Source organism: Electrona antarctica (assembly GCF_951216825.1).
Source record: "Electrona antarctica genome assembly, chromosome: 23".
Lineage (NCBI taxonomy): Eukaryota > Metazoa > Chordata > Actinopteri > Myctophiformes > Myctophidae > Electrona > Electrona antarctica.
The window spans coordinates 21,630,789-21,654,511 of NC_136804.1; the positions used below are offsets into that span (position 1 = coordinate 21,630,789).

Consider the following 23,723-nt stretch of genomic DNA (forward strand, 5'->3'; position numbering starts at 1 on the left):
TTGGTATGCAGAAAATACATCGCAAGTTTCATCAAATCAGGAGCTGTTGAAAGTTCCAATTTCGTCTGAAACGTCCATGTTTCATGTTTATCTTGTGTGCAGAATGGGTTCTCTCTCCTGATTGGATGTAGTTTGTAGCCCGACCTGAACATGTATTTTCTGTTCACTATTAGAGCTGGAGACTCCGATAACTGAACAATGATTACTAAATAAATAGCTTTTAGGAACCAAACATAACATGGTGCCACTTCTCCATTGAACTCACTGTTGATTTTGACAGCAAAAAAAAATTGTTTTGGTCATAGTCTTTTGAATACAATCTGTAGTCATCTGAAACGTTTTAGTTTTTATTTAGTTTTAGTCATCATAGCTTAACTTGGTATAGTCAACGAACATTTTTCATCATTGTCAACAAAATCAACACCCCCCACCTGTTCTATTGGGTTTCAAATAGTGTTCTCGGGCTTGATAGAGTTATTCAACACTTATTTTCAGAAAACAAATAACTTAGGGCACACTTCAAGTGACAGAAAAGTGAGCGAACGCTACATTTTGTCAGCAGGATGCAGTGCGACTCCAACCGAGTGAAACATAATTTGACAAAAATAAATCTCATCTATGCTCAAAAATAAGCCACCGCCGACCAGCGGGGCACCCCCGTGGGAGCTGACCCAGACACAGCAAACGTTCCAGAAGACGCTGCTACAGTATATCAGCAGCAGGTGGATGGTAGAGATGGCACTGCTACTGAATGATGCCTCTTCTTCTTATGCCTGCTTCGTCACACCACTGCATGTCTGTGCACCCAAAATAGCACATCCATTAGCTCACACAATCCGTTGTGGAGTTGCTATTTTTCCGAATTTGACATTCAATGTGTGTGTGTGTGTGTGGGCGTGCTTGCGCGCATGCGCGTGCGTATGTGGAAAAGTTAAACTTGCATGTTTTACTTAAGTAACATTTTGCTTTGTTTGGGAATGTTTTGAAAATAATGATAATAAAAATGTGTCCGCGACCCAGTAACTAGTGACCTAGGTGACGTTTTGAGCCTGGTACTGTAGCTCTCCCTCGGTCTGCATTTATACTGCTTTGTTTATACCCTGTGATGATTTATCTCACCTGGGGAAATTCTGTCTGTCTGTCTGTCTGTCTGTCTGTCTGTCTGTCTGTCTGTCTGTCTGTCTGTCTGTCTGTCTGTCTGTCTGTCTCTCTGTCTCTCTGTCTCTCTGTCTGTCTCTCTTTTCATTCTCTCACTGTCCTCTCATCATACCGCTATCGAAGAGAGGCGGCAAGTTGTCGCTGTACCGTTTGAACTGCCGTGTGTGTGTGTGCATGCGTGCGTGTCTGTTTCTCAGGGGTCCTGTTATCCCACCCTAGCAGGCTGTGTGTACGCTAACTGATTATGAAACCACATGCAGCAGCTCCGGAGCTATAGCCCAGAGCTACAGTTTCAGACTGACAATTACACATCATGCACGCCTTCTGAATACAGAGAACCTCAGAGAGAGCGAGAGAGAGAAATAAGGGATGGGGATCGATGAAGGCGTCCTCATTACTTCATTAATTGTACAACTTTCAGTCTGAGTGGGGCAGGTATAACCGGACAGAGATGTATCTTGTCTTGGCAGACATTTTCGTTCTATAGCTCGCCGTGAACGCACGCACACTGTAGATTCACCCGCCGTGCACATGTACTGTACGCCGATGCACGTGTGCACTGACATGCATGCACACTGTCATGCGTGCACGCACACACGCACGCATGCATATTTTACAGAGACATTTCTGAAGCCTCTCGAGTGTGAACCTGCCTGTCAAATAACCAACATACGTGTGAGCAGTAGAGTAGACACACTGTCAAATGTGCATGCACGCACGTACACACGCACATGCTGCCTTGCTGATGGTAACGCTGGTGTTCATTAGATGTGTGGACAAGACAACAGAAAGCCTCCGGTGTGTTTTTGAGTGGTGCAGCCACTCCAAAGACCAGTAGTGTGTGTCCCTATGTATGTATGTATGTATGTATGTATGTACTAAGTGGCGCTGGTGAGCTTCACACTGTGCACAGGTCTGTGCATAATGGGAAGCTGAGTTTTTAGCAGCCATTATGTGATTTCGGGTGTGACAGTACAGTACAGTGTGACAGTACAGTAGAGGGACCCCCTGGGGACCCCCACACTAGAACTCTGTAATTTCTCAACCGTCTCGGACGCGGGTACCGCAACTCGCAACTCCACACGGAGTTGCACCACTCAGTTCACACAGGTGTGTTTGTTTTTTCTTTCTTGGTGAACAAGACAGAAGCACTTCTGCCCTCAAAGCTTCCCTCTCCATGTCAACAACGTCCATCTCAGGGAGCGCCACACCGCAACACACGCTGAACAAGAGAGAGAGAGAGAGATACTTGAGCACAGTAACTGACCCAAAACTAAGAAAAACATTAACTCGATATACTGTAGACTCAGTGAACACAGTCTTGCGATTGTGAAAGGCCGCCATAGGCAGACCTGGCTCCCAAGAGAAGACAGACTGTGCACCCACTGCACACAAAACGAGGTAGAGACTGAGCTACACTTCCTAACCATCTGCCCACTGTACCAAGACATCAGAGACATATACTTTCCACGGATTACAATCACCCAAGGAGAGTTTGAAAACATGACTAATGACAAAAAACTCCCATATCTGTTGGGTGAAGTACAACAATGTGCAAACACAGCAGCGAGATTTGTGAGCTGCTGTGACAGGAGAAGGATGTCAAATGGAATACAAGGCAAGCACCTTTAAGGAATACAAACCATTGAATGTACACTGTTTTCAGTATAAAGCTAACGTCTCCTATATGGATGTATATTGTATAACTATCTCTGACAGAAAATGCACAATCTTTTTATAGTTTCACAAGATAGTATTACCCAAAGTGTTAATATAATACAGTTCTGTTTACACCTTTATTTAATTCCTATTTATATCCAATATTAATTTGTAAATACATTGTTTTATTTTGATTGTCTTGTTCCACTTCTGCTTTGGCAATGTAAACGTACATTTTCTCATGCCAATAAAGCTCCTTTGAATTGAATTGAATTGAATTGAGAGAGAGTTGTCTGGGCCCCCCAGAGGTCCTTGAGGGGGTTCCAGGGGATCCCCAGCTAAATGAGGAACAGTTTAACCGCGGTGGCGCTATTTTATCAATTGGCTATTCGAAAACGAGTTGATCTACAAGCTCACAATGCGTGACACTCTGATGCATTGTCATACGACTTTAATGTACAAATTAAAACGTAAATGTGGAACTCAGGAAGGCTATTTTCTGGAGGAAAAAAAGAAACGAAAAAAATTGCTTCCCTCTCCGTGTTGACAATAAATTAACGTCTATCGCAGGGAGCTCGAGCCGTAACGCACTCGGAGCAGGAGACTGTGAGAGAGAGAGGGAGAGAGGGAGAGGGAGAGGGGGAGACAGAGAGAGAGAGAGAGGGAGACAGAGAGAGAGGGGAGGGAGAAGGAGAAGGAGGGGGGTGGCTGAGCGGTCAGCATCGCCGAGCATAAGAGCCGCTGCCTTCGCTGGGACGAGACGAGAGCACATCTGGAAGCAGCGTTGCGCTCTCACCGCGCCCCGCTTACCTACCTACCGCAGGACTCCCGCCGTGAGTTCAGTAGCTGGGAAGTAATTGCCATATGTATGTTGTCGTTGTTGTTGATGATGTTTTCATGATTGTGATGCTCGCGCGTGTGTGTGTGTGTGTGTGTGGTGTGTTTACACAGATAGGCAGGCAGCAGTGTGAGATGTAACACTTCCACGCTGATGGGAGAGCTTATCGTTTCATGTTCATCTATCGGTCTCTCTCTCTGTTTACGTGGCGGAGATGATGTGACGGGCTGACAGACGGGCTGCGTGCGAGTGACACGCACTGCTGTATCAAACGGTAAAAAGATACCGGTCCCTGTACCGAATGTAAAACAGGCTGTGTTGTTATCTTCTTGTTGATGCTTTCCTGTTGTTGCGGGATTCAGAAAGGTTCACATTCCCGGGAGGATGTAAAGGTGTTTATACCGCTTGTGATTGGTTACTGCAGATAGCGTGTATCTCCAGCATTTGTCCTGTGATTGTAGCATGAAGCAATGGCACCTTTGATTTCTACCTTAGCCACGGTGTTAGATTTTGTGACAGGTTCTAGGTGGAACATCACTTGATGTCCAACACACACCGAGTGTGCAGGCGTAACCAAATGGACCCGTGCTGCCTGGTCCACGAATGAGCACTCAGGATTTTGCGATGCGAGGACATCCCAGAGTATCTAATGAGTTTGTTTCAGATGGTCTTGGACAGCCCAGCTCATCTGTCGCTCTCTCATTTGTATTTCTCCCTCTTTCTCTGTCTCCATCCCTTATTCTCCTCTCTTGGTTTGTAACCTATTAGCGTATTACAGTGGTGTTCAACCCTTTTCATATCAAGGTCCATTATTTATTCGACATTTGAGACGTGGACCACCATATTTATCAGACCTCTCAGACCCAAAACGTAGACTATTTTTGTTATCGTTGGATATTCCATGCTGTATTGATGTGATAATAGAAGAGTTGTTGACCAAAATAGCAATTCTTCTACATTATCTTATTGTGTAGACTTCTTGTAAAATAAGTAATAGGCCTACATAATAACAATATTTTTACTCTTGAGAGCGTAGAATGAAACCAAATGGATCCCTCAAGACTTAAAGATCTATAAGGGTCCATTTGGTTACTAACTCTCCAACATTTAGCTGGGGACCACCTGGAACCCCCTCAGGGACCACCGTTTATGAACCACTGCCTTGTTTACGCATGTTTTAGATAGACTCACCATCAGCTGCTGTTCGTCAGGGGTTTTCTGATGGAACCCCCAACATGTCACAATGAATTAATCGCGGAGGCTCAGGATAATCATGATAAAAAACAAAATGTTGAGATGAAAATACTGTTTTGTAACACGGTTGGCGAGCCCTGCAGCCATTATACACGGATGTTTAAACAACAGTTTCCAAAGAGATACACTTTTATTTTGCATGTATTATTTGGCCCCTGCATTATTTGTGTTTTGAAATGCAGCAACTGTTTAAAAAAGCCGATTTAAAAACATATCCCGGGGGAAAACTATGATAAAACCTCTAATTTACAAATGCTCACACGGTTTTATACATTCCAGTATTGTGGAACACATGTACACATAATATTTGCGATAGTCGTGAAACTACTACTACTACTACTACTACTACTACTACTACTACTACGACTATAACAATTTCTCTCACTATAATCCTACCATCAAAATCCATAATCGCCACACCACTTACCAGCGGTAATGTGTGTATATGTACTGCAGTGATTCCCAAACTTTTTCATGTCAAGGACCCCCAAATTGACACTAATTTGCCCGCGGACTCCCATTTGAAGAGACATGCCAGGGAAGATTTTTACGGCTCTAGCAGTGATTCTCAACCCGTTTAATTTCAAGGACCCCCAGTTTTTATTCTTTAGAGACACTGATGAACGCTGGGTAGCCGAAACGTTTGTCTCCGATCCATCATGCAAGAATAAAAACAAAAATACTTGGTGTGTGGTGTGGTGTGGTGTGTTTCCACTGGCGTGGTGGTCATAAGAAAAGTTATCTAAGGAACCCCAGTTTGACATGCATTAGTCTACGGACCGCCATTTAATGGTATTTCTATCTCTGAGACTCCAATTTATATTGTAAAACCAATGTTCATTTAATTTGTACACTCTCAGAGTTACAGACCCATAAGGGTCAATTTGGTTCCAAACTACCATTTAGCTGGGGATCCCCTGGAGCCCCCGGACCCCACTTTGAGAACCACTGATGTACTGTATGTATGTGTTACGTTTGTGTGGGCTGGTGTGTAGAGGATGTCGTGCGCGAGTGGTAGAGAATTATAGGCACAGCCAGGGAAATGAAAAGCAGCCTCTAATGAAGCGTTGACAACAGCACTTGACTCTTATTGGCGGGTGGACTGTACAGTATGTGACCCACTTCAAAGAGACGCAGTCGGAAGGAGATGATACCAAGTGGAAGTAAGATCCGCCTCGCTGCCTCTGGAGACCACAGACCACAGTGTCCTCGGGAGCTTCAGAACTTATGAGTCAAATGTTTTATTTCGTTTTAGTCGTGTGAAATGTTACTCGACTAGATCTACATTTGATTTTATCAACAAAATGTGATTTGGCGGCCCTCCAATGGCATCGTAATGCCTCATTTTACACTTGGCTGCATGCTGAAAATAGCCGTTCTACAAGCTCACAGCACGTCGCAGCGCGACACGTTGTGAGCTTGTATATCTGCTATTTTCAGAATGCAACACCCGAGCACAACCAAACTACTAGTTCTACTGGATCTCTTCTCCACTAGTCCCTCACTAACATTTTAGTCTCGTTTCAGTCATCATAGATTAGTTTTTATTTCGTTTTTATTTAGTGCTGGTACCTTTTGATTAATTTCGATTAATGAATTACAGAAACAATTCTGTCACATTTGTAATCTCGCTTAGTTTTTGCACCACGGAACCTTTCTCACTGGACGAATTTCAGATGTAACCATCATACCGGTGCACCGGTTGGTGAACCCTGTGGGTCAGTAGTGGGCCTCTAATGTGTTTTTTAACCTAAGCCACGATATGATTCAACATTAGAAAACCTGGGTGATCGACCCGGTGGTTCAGTGGTAAAGTGCCTGCTCACCACCACGGAGGTTGTGTGTTGGACGGGGCGAGTAGGATGGAGGCTCTCTGCGTCCTCCCGGTGGGGGCTCCTCACTGACAGAAGGATACAACAGCAGTGTCAGCATACGAATGTGTGTGGGGAGGCTAAATTGGGGAGAAAAGGAAAAAAATAAAAATAAATCACACCTGTGTGAAGTGAGTGGTGCAACTCCGTGTGGGGGGAAGTTCCAGACCCACAGGACCTGGTTCCGGCGAGCTGCCCCACGTCCGAAACGGTAGAGAAATGACCATGTGGGGGTCTCCGGGGGTCCCTGGGGAGTCCTTGGGGGGTCCCCGGAACATCCAGACCCACAGACCCAGGGGGCCGGGCCGATTCCGGCGAGCCGTCCCACGTCCGAAACAGTTGAGAAATGACAGAGTTACGGTGTGGGGGTCCCTCTGTACCCTCTACTGTACTGTACTGTACTGTACTGGCACACCCGAAATCATCATATATACAGTTAATTTGTGCGTGTGTTTGTGTGTGTGTTAGGTTGCGCACAGGTGGTGAAAAACAACCGTGCTATTTTCATGCTCATACCCACCCAGGCAGGCAGCACATAGCTCCGTAAGGGAGTGGTTGCACCACTCAAAAAGTAAACCTGTCTGTGTCCCGTCCTCAAAGCCAGAAAGCAATTGAGCTAAGAAGCCCCTGCACTCTCCTATCCCCGTTTAATTGAGCTAATGACTGCATAATTGCCAGCCTGCTCTGTGCATGTGTGCGCACATCTGCATACATCTGGTGGTACCGCTTATGCAGAATGGCACATGGGAAACATTTCCTCGTTACGTAATCTGCACTCGGCGGCGCATAACTGCTCACATTTAACACAGCCTCACACGCAACACACCCGGAGCGCGATCGAGAGCACACACTGTATAGACTCCCAGCCCTGTAATGGCTAATCAATGGTACCATTTGTCTGCCATTGCCAAGGCCTCTCTCTCTCTCTCTCTCTCTCTCTCTCTCTCTCTCTTTCTCTCTCTCTCTCTCTCCTCTCAGATTCCAATTTTCATGTATTTCTCATCACCCGTGCGAGGTCAGTGGCTAATGATCGCTACCCCGCAGAGAGGGCGCTCGTATATAGTGCGAAAAGGATATAGGCGAGGCATGACATCATTTCACCCAGAGGCCATGGGCATGAGAGGAGAGGAGGAGAGGAGAGGAGAGGAGAGAGCAGGTGTTCTGGCTCTGTTCTCAGTCAGAAAAAGTCTGAGAGGAGATAACAGCAGAGGAGAGGGGAGCAGAGGAAACAAAAGGAGACAGGAATTAGAGCAGATCAGCAAAGCACAGAGGCAGGCGTTTCAGAGATGATGATCATGAAGATGTATATTCTATATAGGCCGGTGGATCAGCCTCCTATATCTCGCTGTCTGTCCTCTTCACGTCTGCCGCAGAACTCTTCCCTCTCTGCCTGAGTGATGCCGCTCACTGTCGGGGGGGGGGGTTCTGCATTTCCCAATGGCCATCTGCCGCGGTTGCCCCTGGCAACGCAGGAGGGAGCCGATACAGTAGTGTATGTGTCTGGGCTGCTAGAAGAAGCATGAGTGAAGTGATCCATTTGGCCCCCATTGGAACGCTACTAGTCATCAGGGCTGATGTGTTCGGTTACATAACTCAAGGTTATTTATTTCTGTGCGAGCGCTAAGAGGCGGAACGTGTTACTCACGGATACGGCACGCTACTGTAGCTAGCTGCTCATAAATTGAATGCTCGGAGGCAGCTGGGCATGGCAAAAAGGTAAATGTTATTTGTTCCACAGCCAATCCACTTTTTTTTTTTCCCCATAATGACGAATGTAGCGACGTGGTGTGCAATGAATATAAACTACGGGAGTCATGGAACGTATAGGGAAACAAAATACGAGAAATCATAACAATTCTGGCATTGAAAGTTGCAGATCTTATAGGGCCATATAATATATTGATAGACAACTGATATGATCAATCAATGAATCGATTGTGTTTAGTAGTAGTAGTAGTAGTAGTAGTAGTGTCTTATTTATTGCTATCACAAAGAATACTCTGATTTTTAATAAGTGGGTCCAGGAGAAGCTGCTGTGACCGTGTCACCATGCATGTTTTCCACATTCCACCACACAGTCATACCTCAGTGGTGTATTACTGTATACTGTATACTGTATACTGTATACTGTATACTGCTGCTGCTGCTGCACAGTCAATGTGTTGCACAGTGTCAATCAGTGGTGTATTGCAGGGGTTCTCAACCCGTGGGTCGCGACCCCTCGGGGGGTCGCCAAATTATTTTAGGGGGTCCCCAAATTATTTTCAAAAAAAAAAAAGATATTTTTTTTAATTTATTTTCACCTACAAGCTCGTAGCGCGCCACTCGGTGGCGCGCTATGAGCTTGTAGATCTGCTATTTTTCAATAGCTAAATTATAACAATGCTTAAAACACCAAAAGAGGTTCCCGCCCAAAATGGTTTAAGGTTATTGTAGCAGTCAATTTATATTGGGGGTCGGGAGGGGGCGGGGCGGGGGTCCCGAGACATTGCCAAAGCATTTCCGGGGGTCCCCGGCCAAAAACGTTGAGAACCCCTGGTGTATTGCAGTGGTTCTCAAAGTGGGGTCCAGGAACCCCCAGGCGTCCTTGAGGAAGTTCCAGGGGGTCCCCAGCTAAATGACAGTTATGAACCAAATGGACCCTTATGGGTATGTAGGCATTTAGAAGGGGCTCTTACCCAGACGGACTTAACACGTGCAAGATCAGCGTAGCTACTGTAAGTGGCACGAACCCTAGAACAGATGGATTATGCAGAAAGATGAAACATGAAAGGTGGCATGATGGCGGTACACTAATCGTGTTTTTGAACCCATTTAGACCCGAGGCTGATTCTGAAGAAGAAAAAAAACGCCTACTAAATCCTGACCCACGTTTTCTGGAAAAATAAATGTTGCTCTAGTCTATACTGTATCTCGTCTCTGTCGGGAGAAAACCTGTCCAAAACCTGGTGGCACAGTCGGTAGGGCTGTCGCCTCACAGCTAGAAGGTCCTGGGTTCGATTCCCGCTGGGGACGCTGTGGGCGCTGGTGGGCGTGTTCCCTCCTCCGCGTCATCAGTGCCCATACCCGAGGTGGAGTTGGCGAAAGGGCCTTACTGTGTGGAGTTTGCATGTTCTCCCCGTGTCCCCTAGGGTAGGTACCCTCACAAAAAACATGCAGTAATCCTGGTCTCTAAACTAGCTTCCCCTGGCCAGCGGGGCGCCTGATGGAGGGGAAAGGAATAACATGTTCCTTCCACACGCTACGTCCGGCCGGGGAAACTCTCGCCTGTCCAGTGAAAAGAAGCAGTTTGGACTCCTCATGCATAGAAGGAAGCATGAGGTCAGTCCGCTGCCCCCCCCAGGTTGGCAGAGGAAGTGTAGCCCCCAGGATTACATTAGATAATTGACACTGGGTGAAAAAATGGGTGACAAAATCATGGGATAAAAATGAATAGAAGTACAGTAGCAGATCTACCAGCTCGAAAAGCAAGATTTTGGATCTGCTACTTTGATGCTTTTACACATTTTTGGAGATACGAGGTTTCTTCCCGACAGCAACGATAACGTTATGCGAACAGGTGTTCCCTGTCTAAATGGATTTTAAAAGGCTTGTTGTTTTTAAGGTGTAACGTCTTAAAACAACGTCTAGGTTCAGGTCTTTGCACTGGAACAGTAGCACATCTGCCCCACCCACTCTCTTTCTGGGATGAGTCATGTTATTCAGATTCTTTCAAATGGACATGCAGAATTCATGAGGTAGTTATTGTAAAATGTCTCTATACAGTATATCTATGGTAGGGTTGGTTATCCTTTAGGATCTTAACTACAGTTCATCACCATGTTGTCTTGTGGTGTTCATTGTGGGTCCGTTTTTGGCCGGGGACCCCTGGAAATGCTTTGGCCATGTATCGCAACCCCCGTCCCGCCCCTCCTCCCCACCCCCAATACAAATTGACTGCTACAATAACCTTAATAATAGAGAAAATCTTTCCCATGGCTCTTCTTTAATCTAATTATGCAGAGTTGGTGTCATTAAAATGGGTCATGAAAATGTTTTGGAACCACCGGGCTAAACACTTTTGCATCGCATGTTATCTTCTCTCTCTCTCTCTCTCTCTCTCTCTCTCTCTCTCTCTCTCTCTCTCTCTCCCTCCTCTTTAGGAACCATGAACTGCAAAAAGATAGAGATAGTACGACAGCAAAAAAACATCGACCAACCTTGAACTGTATCAACCAATACATTCCAACGGATGTTTTATGAAAACGTGCGCACGGAACTATCTATAAACTGTTCCGCATGTGCAATAAGTGAAATGAGTGCTCATTTTCATTTGGTCGTATCCATGTTTGGAACGCCGAGACTCGTTTTGTCTAGACAGTTGTTTTCCAGGTTGATGTGTTCAGCTCAGATCATTAACGGGACGCTTCAGCGCGATGCATTATTTATGGAAGAAGAATATGAACATGCACACACACACGCACGCACGCACACACAGTCACACACGCGCACAGACGCACACCTGGTCGGGCAGGAGTGAGATATACAAAATGGAGGAAGATGTGTCTGTGTCATCCTCGTCACTCCCCAGACAGAGACAGAGCGTGTCAGAGAGAGAGGAATGGGAAGGAAAGAAGAGTGCAGAGAAGGGGGGAAATGACAGGGAGGAGGGGATGAAGTTATAGAAAGTGTTGCATGCTGAAAATAGACGTTCCACAAGTTCACAACGTGTCGGTGCGACGTGTTGTGAACTTGTATAGACGGGCTATTTTCCGTAGTTTTCCTTACAGCAAAGTACGATAGACCATCTCTCCCACTTTTCCCGACTCTCTGTTCACAGTGACTATCTGAAATAAAGCATGAAAATGCTTCTAGAAAGGGAGAGAATCAACAAGAGAGCGATTAGATGGACGCGTCATTGAGGCGTAATTGCATGGCTTTGCCTGCCAAGTGTTGCGGAAGCGAGCCAGATGTTGCAGCCATGGTCGGCCGTTCACCTGTGGTATGTGTGCGACTTGAAGGCAGCGTTTCATTCAAACCTTTATTTATTTTCGCGAAAGACGGTCTGCAATCAAAGAATTAAATGGACCGTTAGGTTGTGGGAGAGCAGATCTTTAATTTAAGTCGTGGGTCATTAAAACAAAATGCTGTTTAACCCAGTTCGGTGTTTTTGTCTCGAAGCTCCCAGAGCGCTATGCCGGACGTCGGGAGGGCTGATGTGTGATGCTCGGCCACAGGGAAGAGGAGCGCACTAGCGTGTCTTTGCCACACAGATGCATGAAACACTGGCCCTGCCAGCTCCCAATGCACGGCACACTGGCCCTGCCAGCTCCAAAGGCTTTCTCCAGTGGTGGAAATAGTAGTCACATGTTTTACTTAAAGGGGCATTCCACCCATTTTCAACATTTTACTATGTCATTAATGTACCTTAGAGGTACATTAATGACATAGTAAAATGTTGAAAATGAGTGGAATGCCCCTTTAAGTAAAAGTATCAATACTAAAAGTAAAAGTCCGGAATTCAAAATGTAGTTGAGTAAAACTGCGAAGGTTTTGGCATCAAACTGTACTTAAAGTACCAAAAGTAGATGTTGTAAATGTCGATTTGCATAATGTCCCATTTCAAGTTTTCAAAATGTATAAAAATCTACAAGCTCACAATGCGTCGCATCGCGACACAGTAGATCGGCTATTTTCAAATTGCCGAAATGAAGTGGTTACTGTATGTTTTGTAATAATTGAGGCAGGGGTTCCCAGACTGTGGTGTGTGAACGCCTTGTGGTGCGTGAACGCCCTCTAGGGTGTGTGTGACATGAAAAGGGTAATGGTGGTTTTATGGTGTTATTTATCACAAACTGGTAAAACACTGTTGTAAGGAGATGTATAGAGTAGCTGCGGGAGTACACAGCAGACATTCTGTGATTATTTGCCATAATCAATGTCATATTAAAAATGTATCATTTAACACATTTTGTGCCCAAGACGTCTGTGGACGTCTTGGGTATTACCGCACGTGCAGAGCCCAAGACGTCTGTGGACGTCTTTGAAAAAAAAATATATAATATATATATTTTTGTATTATTATTTTTTAATAAAAAAAATCAAAACAATTATTTTCTAGGTGAAAGTGATTTTTGGGCAGTTTTGCGTGGGCTCTCAATACAAGACTTGGGGGGTGCATCAGCTAGGTCAAGAGGGAACGGGGGTGCACAGCCAAAAAGGTTTGGGGACCGCTGCCCTAAGGCAATCCCTGTTATGTCCATATATGGAGATCCCTGATGTCATCAATATTAAGCCCACATATGGGAATGTCAATATAAGGCCATATTGTGACAGTCATGATAACCAGTGTGGTTGCTGCGATGTGAGTCACACTACCACCACATCAAACCCTGGATATCTGCATATATGGAGCCGGCCAGCAACTCTACATCTGATCTCGCTGACACCAGATTAATACTTTAACTCCTGTTTCTCAATTATTAAGAAGCTCTGTTGTTTCAGCGCGACCAAGTAACTAGTAACTACAGTTTTCACATACATGTAGTGGAGTAAAAGTACAATATTTGGATCTGAAATGTAGTGGAGTAGAAGTAAAAGTACCGGAAATTGGAACTACTCAAGTAACGGCCACACTACACCAGGCTTTTCTTGCGCGTTTTCTCCCGCGCGTGCGTTTAATTTAGGTCCAGTCCTATTTTAAAAAACGCACGCGCGGGCCACGCGTTTAGGGTAAACGCGCGAGAAAAGCCTGGTGTAGCGTGGCCGTTAATTACAAATGCCTCAAAATTGTACTTAAGTACAGTAATTGAGTAAATGTACTTAGTTACTTTCCACCACTGCCCGCTTGTCACTCCGCCTGTCAGAAAATGCCCGCGCCTCCCTCCCTCCCTCCCTCCCTCCCTACCTATCTGCCTGCCCCGCTCGCCTCCCTCCCTCCCTACCTTCCTCCCTCCCTCCCTCCCTCCCTACCTATCTGCCTGCCCCGCTCGCCTCCCGTTCGTGTGTGAAATGCCCTTTAGAGGTGCTGACAGAAGCCAAGAAAGTAACATGTGACAGCTGGTGTACAGCAGTAGCACCCACCACAGCTAGGGCCTCTCCCAATGCCTTGGGTCTACAGTATGTATGTGTAGCACCCACCACAGCTAGGGCCTCTCCCAATGCCTTGGGTCTACAGTATGTATGTGTAGCACCCACCACAGCTAGGGCCTCTCCCAATGCCTTGGGTCTACAGTATGTATGTGTAGCACCCACCACAGCTAGGGCCTCTCCCAATGCCTTGGGTCTACAGTATGTATGTGTAGCACCCACCACAGCTAGGGCCTCTCCCAATGCCTTGGGTCTACAGTATGTATGTGTAGCACCCACCACAGCTAGGGCCTCTCCCAATGCCTTGGGTCTACAGTATGTATGTGTAGCACCCACCACAGCTAGGGCCTCTCCCAATGCCTTGGGTCTACAGTATGTATGTGTAGCACCCACCACAGCTAGGGCCTCTCCCAATGCCTTGGGTCTACAGTATGTATGTGTAGCACCCACCACAGCTAGGGCCTCTCCCAATGCCTTGGGTCTACAGTATGTATGTGTAGCACCCACCACAGCTAGGGCCTCTCCCAATGCCTTGGGTCTACAGTATGTATGTGTAGCACCCACCACAGCTAGGGCCTCTCCCAATGCCTAGGGTCTACAGTATGTATGTGTAGCACCCACCACAGCTAGGGCCTCTCCCAATGCCTTGGGTCTACAGTATGTATGTGTAATTGTGTACCATATAGATTTGTGTCACACGGGCATAGTGATTTTTATCTCTGCAAGTATGTGCACAACAGTCTCTGTGTTTACTTTGTACATGCAGGGGAGAAAATAGGGCATGCACGCACACATTTTGTTGACTAAGACTGAAATGCTCAATATTTTGACTATAAAACTAAATCAAAATGAACACTGACAATAGTCACAACAATACTCATATATTGAGCAATCTACAGAATATGGTTTTACTTATTCAATCACAATGCATGGCGTGAAATTCAAAATCCTAGACCGGGGGGCACTTCAGTTGGATCGTTGAGGCCGAAGGGGTTCAGTGATTCCCTGCATTAAAGGATAATGACATAAAAGGTTATAGCGCGTGCGAAGGTAGAAACACAGCTGTGTTGGCATTTAAAAGGCAGCAGACCAGCTCACAGCAGCACTGGGCCTTCACTTTCCATCAGTGGTGGAAAGTAACTAAGTACATTTATTGAAGTACTGTACTTAAAAAGTACAACTGTGAGGTATTTTTTTTGAGTGGTGTAAACCACTCCTACAACTGGCTTTGTTAGTTTGTCTGTCTGTCTGTTCGTACCAAAAAATGAGCATGGTTGCTATGGTCACCCAGTTCACACGGGTGTGATTTCATTACGTCAGACATTACGTCAGACCACAGCTGATCAGTCTATATAAGACCTTACACCACTCAGTTCACACGGGTGTGATTTTTTTACTTTACTGGAGTATTTCCAATTCTCTGTACTTTTACTTCTAGGCTACTCCACTACATCTTACAGACAAAATATTGCACCTTTACTCCACTACAAGTATCTGAGAACTTTAGTTACTAGTTAAACTTTGATTAGATTTTGATTATTATTACAAAACATACATTAACCACTTCGGCTCTGTGTACATTTCGGCCATTTTAAAATAGCCTTGTAGATCGGCTTGATCTGTTGAATTTCCTGACTTTTACTTGAGTATTTCTATACTGCAGTTTGCAGTATTGATACTTTTACTTAAGTAAAACAAATGTGAGTGCTTTTTCCACCACTGCTCTATCTCTCTCTCTCTCTCTCTCTCTCTCTCTCTCTCTCTCTCTCTCTCTCTCTCTCTCTCTCTCTCTCTCTCTCTCTCTCTCTCTCTCTCTCTCTCTCTCTCTCTCTCTCTCTGTACTTTTTCCCCACAGGAGAGCTGTGTAAACATGTGTGACCTATGTGGGCCGAGAGACACAGGCAGAGAGAGAGAGAGAATATTGAGGCAGAGGCTCTGGCTCTCCTTATTCTGTTCAATAGGTGCAAGGCTATGTAAAGAAGGAAAGGCTATATTAAGGTAGATATGTGTTGCAAAAATCGAGAGCTCGTAGATGTGATTAAGCGCTCACAACATGTGATCAATAATCCACACACGCGCACATTGGACTTTGTGTAGCAGAGTGGCTCACAGCCTATGCCTGATGGCCTCAAAACTCTAATATCTCCCCCAGTCCATGGGGATATCCCTTTGGTCTAGTGGTTAAGATGTTGGACTTTCACACGGGAGGCCCGAGTTCGAATCCCGGGCGTTACATTTGCACTTGCATAAAATATTCATACATGTACATTCACATTGAAGTTGCAAAGAAAAACAATTCTTGTTGTGCAACTGTCTACGTGTCTGTGAATATGTTTTCCCTTTTCTCCCCCTCCCCCCTCATTGTTAACCCATTTTGACCTGAGATCAGATTCTAAAAATGTCTTCTACATCCTGACAGTTTTCTGAAAAAGCTATGTTTCTATGTCGTTCTTCGATTTTTCAAAAATAGCAGACCTACAAGCTCGTAGCGCGCCACGAGTATTTTTCAATAGCTAAAGCATAACATAATGCTAACACCAAAAGGGGTTCCCACCCAAAATGGGTTAATTCATATTATGTGTGTGTGGATTACAGGTTCCAGGTTTTGATTGATTGATAGACAGACATTTAGGCTAAAAGGATAACACAAAAACTCCTGATCCTATGTATTAAATTCATCAACATAGCATGAAAATATCACCAAAATACATATCAACGGAGGGACTGTCTATTCCACTGCCATCTGGGCCTGATAGAGTCTCTAAATGGGCAGAGGCTATACGACGCATATCAATATAAAACACTAATTAGTGTTGATTTTGACAGTTTTTTTTGTCAATGAAATCAACACTGCACCCTTTTAGTAGAAAAAGGGGAAAAAAAGAAAAACAAATGTCCGTGAATGCCATCTCCTTTCTGTGGAGAAAGTGAGTTTTCCTCCCCCCTCCTGACGTCTGTTCACATTTCAATGAAGAGTGAGTGCGCAAATGAAATCTGCAATCTTTTGAATTTTGCATCACATCCACCTTCATATCCTGCAGATGTCCTTTGCTTCATTACATAACCGACAGAAAGGACCTGAGGTGGGATGAAGGATGCGTGGGTGGCTGGGTGGGTGGGTGTGAAGGCAAGGGCTGTATTTCTGGTCCCTGGGAGAAGGGACATTGCTTTACTGCTAGTGTTGATTTCGTCGACTAAAACTATGACGAAGAATGTTCGTCGACTATCTTCTTTCCACCAAGGAAAGCTAGATTAAAAACTAAGCTATAATAACTAAGACTAAATAATTGATAATTTCGTCAACAAATGGAAACGACAGTAAAATGTTGAGAAGAGATCCAGTAGAACTAAAAGACAATTCATTGTATGCTTGGTTGCATGCTGAAAATAGCAGATCTACAAGCTCACAATGCGATGCAAATCAGCCATTACGACGCCATTAAGGCCCACCAAAATACATTTCAGTCGAAATAATTTAGTTTAGTAGATGGCTGCTCTGATCACAGAGCAGTGTGTGTGTGGGGGGGGCAGTTACAGTAGGCCTTGCCCAGAGACACGTAGCCCTGGCGAGCGGAGGTCGAACTGGTAAGCCTCCGATCGTGCTCGTGTCGACGCTCGACAAAGCGTAGAGAGGGTAGAGATCGAGATGAAAGGGAAAAGAAAAAGACAATGACGAGCTGGCGGAGTGAAAAGAGCGTGAGACGGAGGGATGGTTATGGGCGGAGGATGGAAGGTTGAGAGGCGAGGCTACTCAGGGAGGAGAGAGAGAGGGAGAGAGAGAGAGAGGCAGAGAGTGCTTGGTGGCCTTTGGTAAAGGTTATCGGTTTGTCGCGGCGCGGGGGGGTGGGGGGTGGGTTGGTGAATGGCGGCAGTTCTGGTGGGAGGAAAGGAGGACCACAGCATTGTTGGTCTGGGTCAGAACACACACACACACACACACACACACACACACACACACACACACACACACACACACACACACACACACACACACACACACCGTGACACACCCATCCTTTCCGAACGCTAATGACATTAAACAGTAGCTGACATTTTACACTGACTTTGAATAAGCCCAGCTATTGTTCAGACCTGCTTTATGCATTGTGAACTTGTAGATATGCTATTTTTTGTCTTTAGTGTTGGGGTTAAAAGTGGCAACAACTTATATAAATGTGCATGTGTTGCGGCCCACCCACCCGGCCATGTCGGATCGACAAGCTCACAAGCCGTGAGCTTGTTGATCTGCTATTTTTGGCCAACGCTCCTCTCAGAATATGGAAGCCGGGCTGCAAATGGTAACAAAAGTGGCATTTTGAGAGTTTTAAGCATATTTTCATTGATTGAAATAATGTTGTTAATCTCAACTATTTTGGCAACTATAATGGCGACATGACATGTTCACATTGCCCCACCCCTAACACCTGAATCCAACGTGCACTAATTGGCTGACGGCTGAAGCCCTCGGGCTGTGGTTGACAACGTGCTAACAGGCTGTGATAAGACGAGAGCAGGGAATGGAGGCGAGAAATAGATGGAGCGGAATATGAGATAGGGAGCGAGAGAACCAGACAGCGGGGACGAGAGATATCATACTATAATTCACTCAATCATACTATGATTCACTCAATGTCTGAATGTCTGTCTGAAACACTGCCGCTGCTCCTCACTGGCTGCACCAAACGGGTGCAGTACTTAGTTTAGACAGTTTTTGGTTTAGACTAGTCATTGGTTAGACCAGTCATTAGTCCCAACCTATCTCAAACCCTCAGCACACCTAAACCTAACCTTAACCCATGTCTAACCAATGACTAGTCTAAACTAAGTATGCACCCCGCACCAAACGCTTCCACTTTTCACACAGGCACTGACCATAATATTATGGAGGTCTTAACGAAGCCCTTTTTTCAATTTCAAATTATTGATTAAAAATGTATTCATTAGTGAATTAAAATATCCCATCGACTTACATGGGAAAATGCGAAAACTCACATGAAGTATTTTTCTCTCAGAAACCGGTGGAGCGCAGTTACAACACTTGGAGGGGAGGTTCATAATAATTATTAAAAAAACTTGCTTTTTGGGGGACAAATCCGCTGTTTGCGATAGCGTAGCCTACGTGCGCTATAGCTATCACTCCCAATCAGTAATGTGATCTATTACATCGCATTACCCACACTATACATAATTTGGTGTTCATATATTCAGAACGGGTAAGGTCTAGTAGAAACAAATAGGACCCTTTTCCACCGGTTGGGAACCGGTTCAGTTCAGAACCAGTTTTTAGTCCATGAGCCAGACCTCTAAATTTGGAACGTTAATTATGAATTGAGTGTGCAAAAACATACCTATATTAAATTGCTTAAACCCTTCCACAGGAGTAGCTTTTTCATATTTATCAACACACATTTTGTAATTTTCACCTACAGTAGGCCTATACGTGATACTGTAGGTGAATAGGTTAAGTATAAAATAATGGCTAAGGCAACACAGATGCGTCCTCAGGTCTAAATGGGTTTAGGAAACGTTTTGGATGTTCTGTACAGTGTAGTTATAGTCCTCCTGCGACGGAATGAGAAAGATGTGCTTTGCAGATAAAGAGATGAATGCGTCGTATAGCCTCTGCCCATTTAGACACTATCAGGCCCAGATGGCAGTGGAATAGACAGTCCCTCCGACTGTGGACTCCCACTGACACACACACACACACACACACACACACACACACACACACACACACACACACACCACAAGTTCCACTCTCGGTTCAACCTCGTCCCGCTCTCTCTCAGTTTTGCTAAAGTTTCAACCAAGAGGTAAACCCCCTTCCCTGGAATCGCGTCTTTTTTTTAAATCATCATGATATGCGTTAAAAGGCGTGGTCCCATTCATTTTACAATTATTGATAAAGTGAGGTATGGCATGAGCTAAATGGAGAGACGAGGGTTCTCCCCGACAGAGTGTAGCCTATAGACCACATGAAAAGAAAAGGGTGTTGTTTCTACTTTCTGCCTGTACTGCCAGGTGGGTCTCTTGACAACTAGAGTTAGGTGAGAGAGGGTGAAAATAACATAATGGGAGCTCTTCCCCTGAAGCCTGTGTTTCTCTTAATTCTAAGGCCTGTCAAGTGCTTTCCTACTAAGCCAGCTCCTGTATTACACAGCGCCTCAGCAGTCGGACGCCGTGCAGTGAGCCGCTAGCAATCTGTCCTCTCCACCATGTGTACAGTACAACTACGTTGAAAGGTCAATAAGACTTTGCCAAGGGTGGGAAATGGCCGCTTTAGGCAAAAACCGGCTGTGCTCAAACACCAATACTGATGATGACAGCTAGCTCTTGCAGGCTGGGAAAACGTTCAAGGCGAGCAGTGAATGTAGTATCCTCCAACCGTAGGGTGATTCCATGTCAGTTCTCATTCGGATGAATCGCCGGCAGAGGGGCAAAGCACTCAGCGGCCAGTAGTAGTAGTTCAAGGTCAAATTATAGATGCTCTTGTTCAAAACAGTATGAAGTGAAAGTTGCTGTCAGATTTCTACACGAGTTAAAGCACTGTTAGTACTGTCTTTTTAGAATATTATGGTATTCCAAAGTCCATGTTTTTAAACATACACATTTCAAAAGAATATTTTCTTTTCAATACTCCCAACTCCAATTCTCCATCAGTGTGTGTCTCAGTTTTTCTGCAGAAATGTTGCACGCACGCACGTGCGTGCGTGCGTGCCCGTGTGTTACATTACTTGTGAGTTGGTTATGTGTGTGTGAGTGGTTATACACATTTGGTTCCATTTGTACACTCAGTATAATGAAAGCACATTCATAGAAATCACACATCTCTCACTGTCTTCATTTGGAACAACTGTGAAGGCCAAATCTCTCTCCTCACTCGCGCACACACACTCACACACACACACACACACACACACACACGCACGCACACACACACACACACACACACACACACACACACACACACACACACACACACACACACACACACACAGCTAAACGGAAAGCAGCATGCATGAATCATCACTTCATCAGTTCAACTTGTTCTTTTCTCTTTGCAAAACAAGCGGTGATTTCTGATACGTAGGCTACGGAAGTGCTCTTTTTTTTCTCTGCCAACTGTGTGTGTGTGTGTGTGTGTGTGTGTGTGTGTGTGTGTGTGTGTGTGTGTGTGTGTGTGTGTGTGTGTGTGTGTGTGTGTGTGTGTGTGTGTGTGTGTGTGTGTGTGTGTGTGTGTGTGTGTGTGTGTGTGTGTGTCTCTGCTCAAATGAGCGTATGATTGCCATGTCATTGCCGTCACTGCGGGGGACACTGGGTGTGGGGGGGGGGGGGGGGGGGGGAGGGGGGACACGTGTGGGGTCCCGCTGCCATTTAGCAGCGGGACAGAAGTATGGCGGCGGACCCAGAAGGCAGTGCCACATGGCTGGCTCAAAGGACCGCCAGGTGCAGCCTCCGGCTCCCTGGGTTCCATTAGAGGACCCCTGCTCACATGTATGCAGCTGGCCTGGGAGGGTGCACGGTACAGTCGTGAGTGTTAATTGAACTGTGAAGAGGAACCCTCCGAGTTTGATTAGTGCTTGCGACTTTCAGAGTGTAATGGTTGGTTATGCTCCTCCTGCTGCCATCACCTCCCTCCACAATATGTGTGTTTGTGGATCGGCATGTGACTGACTGTCAGGGTTAAAAATGGGCCGGCGAAAGCAAAATGTCAGATGATTATCGGCTGGCCTTTTCATTACATGCGTGTGTTGTTTATGAGTCCCTGCTATACACAGCAGCTCATAGGAAGGAGTCTCCACGGACGTACCAAATGTTTTGCTCGTGCCTGCGGTTCTGAGCCCGCGAGTATAAATCTGCACAGCTTACCGCACCCAAGTTGGTGGTACCCCGGGATTGAACCCAGATCATCATCTCCTTTTAATTCTAAAATCTAAAGTATCTGTTGAGGTGTTCAAAAACTGCCCCAGTGCCCTGGGCCATGGCTCAGTGGTCCAGGCACCTTGGCTGGCAATCCAGTCTGGCAGTGTGCCGCGGGTTCGACTCCCGATCTCGACGGCCTTTACTGCATGTCTTCCCCCCATCTCTCTCCCCATTTCCTGTCAGCCTACTGTCTGTCCCTCCATAAAAAATATAAAATAAAGGCGAAAGCCACAAAAAAAAAACATTTAAAAACTGCCCCAGTGTGGCTGACACTCGTAAGACACGGCATTGTACTGGGCAGTTGTTATGTCTTATGTATTCACTGTGTGTTCTGGTCATAACAAAGTTAACGGTTGTGTCAATGCTCGGCTTGTAGGTGGTTTCAATACTATGGGCTTGTGTCTGCAACAACAACTCCATCACTGTAGACATTATTATGGGGTTTAGTGTCGCTGTGTGTGTGTGTGTGTGTGTGTGTGTGCGTGCGCGTGTGCGTGTGCGTGTGCGTGTGTGTGCGTGTGCGTGTGCATGAGTGACTTCTGCAGCTTGAATGCGTAAGCTCAGCGATTATTCTATTGCTGATTTATGCAGTGTGCTTTTAAACAATAAACAATAAAGCTTATAGAAATGTCTTAAATCTCCTCCACGTCATCAGTGCCCATATCCTACGTAAGTTGGGTTGGCGAAAGGGCTTTTCTACATGTTTGCATGTTCTCCCCGTGTCTTTATGAAAACACTTCACAGTCCAATTTCCTCAGGTGGCAAACAGGTGTAATTCAGCTGTTTAGTATGCTGCTCGAGTGCTGGTTTAAGGAGAGCTCAGAGGAGGATTTCTGATTTCCTAACACAAGCCTAATATACAATGTCGGGGGAAGAGGAAGGGACATCTGGATTTATCTGTTGATGTATTATTTATCCAGATCCTCGCTATATACTGCTAACTAACAGAGCACTGATTATTCCATGTGTTTCCACACCAACATCTGCCGCCCGTCGCCACAGATGCAAATGGCCTGCATGCCCCAGTAGAGGCAAAGAGACACCAGACAACAATCCATGTCGGGGCCCAGTCTGTTTGGAAGTGGTCCAACTTTGTTGGATCATTATGTTATCAGCAAGAGTTTATTTATATAAACTCTAGTGCGAGTGTGACTAGTGCGTGCGTGCGTGTAAAAAGGAAAAAAAAAGGAACTGAATGGCATAGATAACATTTTTTAGAGGCGGCAGAATACTTATTTTCTCCTGAAGAAGTTGGAGGCTTGTATGACTGCAGGAGAGCCAGGGGGGAGGGAGGGGAGGGACGAGGGAGAGAGAGAGAGAGAGAGAGAGAGAGACTGTCAGTCTATGCTGTGTGGGCTGCTGCCTGGCTGCTAAAGCAGGGCCTCTAGTAAAGCAATTGGGTGAGGGGGGATATTCAGAGAGAGAGAGAATGCTGTTGTTAGCCTAGCAGTTAAGTAGTGCAGTAATAGTTACACCATTAGTAGCTATAGGATATAGCACTCAGATTTGTGTGCGTTCAGTTGCAGCGGTTGCTTTACTCTGGCGATGTCATCATATAACACGGGATGAATTAACAACTTCAACTTTTTCGTTGTCATTTTTTTTTGTTCTTTTTCAACTGGACTTGTTTTTGGAAGTGTCGGGATAATTCGCGGTGCAAACTCGTTGCCGGAACCTGTGACAGAAACTGTGAAAGCTGTCCTCTTTTTGGTTAAAGTTACGTAACGTCAACAAGGACATCATGCTCAAGTTCAGCACCACCCATCTCTCCAGGTGTGTGTGTGTGTGTGTGTGTGTGTGTGTGTGTGTGTGTGTGTGTGTGTGTGTGTGTGTGTGTGTGTGTGTGTGTGTGTGTGTGTGTGTGTGTGTGTGTGTGTGTGTGTGTGTGTGTGTGTGTATTGTGGTAGTCTTTGGCTATTTTCAGCTACATTCAATGCTGTCCAAAAACG

General features: G+C 45.5%; 1 protein-coding gene across 1 annotated transcript in view; it reads left to right on the forward strand.

Moving 5' to 3' along the window:
- LOC306916628 (pleckstrin homology domain-containing family A member 5-like) overlaps positions 1 to 23,723 on the forward strand; it is a 217,303-nt gene that overhangs the window by 115,461 nt on the left and 78,119 nt on the right. The window lies entirely within an intron of this gene.